The following is a 5,877-nucleotide window of genomic DNA, read 5'->3' as shown; positions in this document are numbered from 1 at the left end:
ACCAACCCTGACACGCCCGACACCTTTGAGGTTCGGGACGGAAATGGAAAGCCGCGACGCAGCAAGAGTAAACGTCGCCACAATGATGGTGAATGTGAGGATACGACAGTAAATGCTGGATTCCGAAATCTGAAGTTCGGACCACGAAAAAAGGCCCCTAAAGGCAACGGCGATGGCCCGTCCAGACTAGACACAATTCTGGACAGGCCTTGCCAGATCCATGGCACGCCAGAGAGGACCGCCAACCACTCCAATCGTAACTGTTGGGTAATCAAACAGGTCAGCAAGCTCACAACCGAAGACTCGGGCAAAAGCCCACGAAGCGAGGACGATGACGAGCCCCGCAGGCCGAATATTTGAGGCCAGAAACCCTTTCCTTCCAAGGTTAAGATGGTGAACATGATCTATGCAACCCACATACCAAAGAAGGAGAGGAGGCGAGCGATGTGAGACGTATATGCCGTTGAGCCCGTAGTGCCAAAATTTAATCCATGGTCAACCTGCCCGATCACTTTCAGTCGCAGGGACCACCCGACCAGCATACGCCATGGAGGGTCCGCAGCCTTAGTGCTAGACCCCATCACTGATGGATTCCACCTCACTAGAGTCCTAATGGACGGGGGTAGTAGTCTCAATCTAATATACGAAGACATGGTGAGGAAGATGGGGATCACTCGTCAAGGATCAAACCCAGTAACACCACCTTTAAGGGGGTTATTCTGGGAGTAGAGGCCCGCTGCACAGGCACTGTGACGCTTGAAGTAGTGTTCGCTCTCCGGATAACTTCCGAAGCGAGGACTTGATCTTCGACATTGCACCTTTTCGCAGCGGCTATCATGCCCTCCTCGGCCAAACAGCGTTCGCTAAGTTCAATGTCGTCCCGCATTACGCGTACCTCAAGCTGAAGATGCCTGGTCCTTCGGGCGTCATAACTATCAACGGCAACACGGAACGCTCACTTCAAACCGAAGAACACACTGCGGCCTTAGCAGACGAAGACCAATACGGTCCATACAGGTTCCGATGCCGACCCGCCATAAATGTCGACGACAACAGTAAACGGGCTCGAACTCCCTCCGCGTCATGGGAACCAGCATGCGTTCGCCGTAAATAGGGATACATGCCCCATGGCACGCCCACATTCTTCGTGCTCCATGTGCCTCGTCAGCACAATTTCGCACTCAAAATACCATGGGCAGCCGTGAGGCATATATCAATACATCCAAAGCATATGTTTGGCTAACCCGAACCTCGGAGTTACCTTGTCTTCGGACGACCCAGGGACCAATTCCTGACCCCCCCCCCGCCAAGCATAAAGCTTCATCAGCAGGACCCTCGCCCCTCAAGGTTCCATGGAAGGTCCCAACCCATAGCTCTCAGAAGCAAAGGCGCAGACGTGCAGCAGGGCACAGTGAAGGCTTCGACTCATGCATCGAGGCCCTGCATAAACCTTTACTTTGTAAAACTCTTTCATTTCTAATAATGCCTTGGCAGTTCGAATTGTACAGTTAGACGTCTTGAGCTTACAAGAAATAATAAAAACGCCCTTTAAGGTGTTCGGATATCCGCATCTTGCGACTTTCTATCTCCTTTCTGATTCTCCACTCACTCTTTGAATAGCCCGGTATGAAAATATATTCGTTAAACTAACCAAGAGTTCGATGCATGCATCATCTCCATATCTTAAAGTCCGGCACCGCCTTCCGGTGGGTGTTCGGCGTCTCGGATATTGCACTATATGCATCAGTTCCGAACTATGTCTTGGGTCAATAGTTAGGTTGCCCGACACCTGTGCTTGCCCCTTATGTTCCGCACGTTCGGCTAAGAGGGCAAAAGGAGAACCCCTATGATTGTACTTCTGGCTTGCCCGGTCAAGTACCTCAGGAGGAGAAAGCTGAAAACTGACCGTCATAGTAAGCACGAACAGGTCAGCAATCTGATGACGAGGTTTGACACCAAAAATGATTGGCGATTTCACCGTGTCACATGAAGGGTTCGTCTTAACACAAACCACGTGATCGGAAAGGGTAGGTGTTGACCCCCAAGTACATCACAATACACCAGGGGCTAGTCCTTAGCCCCCATCGTCAAGCTCCTAAGGCTAAGTGAAAGCAATAAAACCGAATAGTCCGATTGCCTGGTTTCGCTCGCGCACTACCGCCTCCGGGTACCAAGACGTTGGCTAAGGGTAATAGTGCATGGACAAAATACCCCTCGTGGTATTCACCTGGGGGCTGAAGCCGATGACTGGTAGCTTTCAAAATAAACATACGGCCGCACATGAGTCAAAATTAAATCATGACAATATAAATAAATCAGGTGGACACATAATAAAGCATAAGGTCCACTTGGTACAAAGTTAATACAATCACTCAAACATTACACCTTTCGAACACTGGCCCTCTATCGCCTGCGCGCCATTCATCACCTGCGCAAAGTACTGCTCAGGGCGGCGATGTTATTTTCCCTTGGGCAGAGGACCAGTGGCCATGTCCATTGGATTAATCTTCGGCCAATGCACCATGGTCTTCGCAAATGCAAGCCTCGCCCACTCAAGGCATGCTGAGCGCTTCATGGCGTCAATCCGAAGCGACGCCTCCCGCAGCTTTTGCACAAGGCCGAAGTAGGTATTGGAATAGGTTCGGTGGGCCACAGACTGACACAGAGGTCCTTCACAGCCAGCTCGGACATCCGATGCATCTCCATCAGCTACTTCATTTGATTATTAAGGAGGGGAGGACGCTCAGAATCTAGAAACTATGACCAGAAGAGCCGCTGCGTCGAGTCCTCCTCAAGAGTCTCATATGCTTCACTACAGCCGCCACATTCTTCGGAAGTTCGGCGAAGACGCCTACGGAGCGCCAGACCCGCGTCAGCAGCATGAACCTCTTGCCTCGGAACACACTCTGGAGTAAGTATTTCTTACCATTTGCAATTTGCCCGACTTGACAGAGCTCTTCTCAGACACCTCGCGCGTCTGTCCTTGCCTCCTGGAGCTCCTTCTCTGCCTTGTATAGCTGAGAGGATCGCTCCTGCTCAGCCCCGAGGGTGAACTACTCCCTCCTCGTCATGGAGAGCGCCGGGATGATGAAGATGGCCACCGGTGAGGGATCCCCCCTCCGGCAGGGTGCCGGAACAGGGTCCCGGTTGGTTTTTGGTGGTTACAGAGGCTTGCAGCGGCGGAACTCCTGATATCTTCTGTTCCCCGAAGTTTTTAGGGTATATGGATATATATAGGCGAAAGAAGTCAGTCAGGGGAGCCACGAGGGTGGGGGCGCGCCCAGGGGGCAGGCGCGCCTCCCTGCCTCGTGGCCACCTCGTTGCTTCCCTGACGTACACTCCAAGTCTCCTGGATTGCTTCCGTTCCAAAAATAACTCTCCCGAAGGTTTCATTCCGTTTGGACTCCGTTTGATATTCCTTTTCTTCGAAACACTGGAACAAGGAAAAAACAGGAACTGGCACTGGGCTCTGGGTTAATAGGTAGTCCCAAAAATAATATAAAAGTGTAAAATAAAGCCCATAAACATCCAAAACAGATAATATAATAGCATGGAACAATCAAAAATTATAGATACGTTGGAGACATATCAGCATCCCCAAGCTTAATTCCTGCTCGTCCTTGAGTAGGTAAATGATAAAAACAAAAATTTTAATGTAGAATGCTACCTAACATACTTATCCATGTAATTCTCTTTATTGTGGCATGAATGTTCAGATCCGAAAGAATCAAGATAAAAGTTTAATATTGACATAAAAATAACAATACTTCAAGCATACTAACAAAGCAATATGTCTTCTCAAAATAACATGGCCAAAGAAAGTTATCCCTACAAAATCATATAGTCTGGCTATGCTCTATCTTCATCACACAAAGTATTTAAATCATGCACAACCCCGATGACAAGCCAAGCAATTGTTTCATACTTTTGATGTTCTCAAACTTTTTCAACTTTCACGCAATACATGAGCGTGAGCCATGGACATAGCACTATAGGTGGAATAGAATGGTGGTTGTGGAGAAGACAAAAAGGAGAATATAGTGTCACATCAACTAGGCGTATCAACGGGCTATGGAGATTCCCATCAATAGATATCAATGTGAGTGAGTAGGGATTGCCATGCAATGGATGCACTAGAGCTATAAGTGTATGAAAGCTCAAAAAGAAACTAAGTGGGTGTGCATCCAACTCGCTTGCTCACGAAGACCTAGGGCAATTTGAGGAAGCCAAGTTCTATAATGTAAAATTCCCACTAGTATATGAAAGTGACTACATAGGAAACTCTCTATCATGAAGATCATGGTGCTACTTTGAAGCACAAGTGTGGTAAAAGGATAGTAGTATTGCCCCTTCTCTCTTTTTCTCTAAATTTTTTTGGGCCTTTTCTCTTTTTTTTATGGCCTCTTTTTTTTCAAGTCCGGAGTCTCATCCCGAATTGTGGGGGAATCATAGTCTCCATCATCCTTTCCTCACTGGTACAATGCTCTAATAATGATGATCATCACACTTTTATTTACTTACAACTCAAGAATTGCAACTCGATACTTAGAACAAAATATGACTCTATATGAATGCCTCCGGCGGTGTACCGGGATGTGCAATGAATCAAGAGTGACATGTATGAAAGAATTATGAATGGTGGCTTTGCCACAAATACGATGTCAACTACATGATCATGCAAAGCAATATGACAATGATGGAACGTGTCATAACAAACGGAACGGTGGTAAGTTGCATGGCAATATATCTTGGAATGGCTATGGAAATGCCATAATACGTAGGTATGGTGGCTGTTTTGAGGAAAGATATGTGGTGGGTTTATGGTACCGGCGAAAGTTGCACGGTACTAGAGAAGCTAGCAATGGCGGAAAGGTGAGAGTGCGTATAATCCACGGACTCAACATTAGTCATAAAGAACTCACATACTTATTGCAAAAATCTATTAGTCATCGAAACAAAGTACTACGCGCATGCTCCTAGGGGGATAGATTGGTAGGAAAAGACCATCGCTCGTCCCCGACCGCCACTCATAAGGAAGACAATCAATAAATAAATCATGCTCCGACTTCATCACATAACGGTTCACCATACGTGCATGCTACGGGAATCACAAACTTTAACACAAGTATCTCTCAAATTCACAACTACTCAACTAGCATGACTCTAATATCACCATCTTCATATCTCAAAACAATCATGAAGAATCAAACTTCTCTTAGTATTCAATGCACTTTATATGAAAGTTTTTATTATACCCATCTTGGATGCCCATCATATTAGGACTAAATTCATAACCAAAAAATTACCATGCTGTTCTAAAGACTCTCAAAATAATATAAGTGAAGCATGAGAGTTCATCTATTTCTAAAAAATAAAACCACCGCCGTGCTCTAAAAGGATATAAGTGAAGATCAAAGAGTAGTTGAATATTTATGCAAGTATGTGAATACTCTCAAACATTTAAGAATTTCAGATCTTGGTATTTTATTCAAACAGCAAGCAAAACAAAAGAAAATAAAATGACGCTCCAAGCAAAACACATATCATGTGGTGAATAAAAATATAGCTCCAAGTAAAGTTACCGATGAACGAAGACGAAAGAGGGGATGCCATCCGGGGCATCCCCAAGCTTAGGCTCTTGGTTGTCCTTGAATATTACCTTGGGGTGCCTTGGGCATCCCCAAGCTTAGGCTCTTGCCACTTCTTATTCCATAGTCCATCGAATCTTTACCCAAAACTTGAAAACTTCACAACACAAAACTTAACAGAAGATCTCGTGAGCTCCGTTAGCGAAAGAAAACAAAACACCACTTCAGGGTACTGTAATGAACTCATTCTTTATTTGTATTGGTGTTAAATCTACTGTATTCCAACTTC

The sequence above is a fragment of the Aegilops tauschii genome, chromosome 5 (genome assembly GCF_002575655.3).
Source record: "Aegilops tauschii subsp. strangulata cultivar AL8/78 chromosome 5, Aet v6.0, whole genome shotgun sequence".
Classification (NCBI taxonomy): domain Eukaryota; kingdom Viridiplantae; phylum Streptophyta; class Magnoliopsida; order Poales; family Poaceae; genus Aegilops; species Aegilops tauschii.
The sequence above is the reverse complement of the archived record's forward strand: the minus strand, read 5'-3'. Positions refer to the sequence as shown.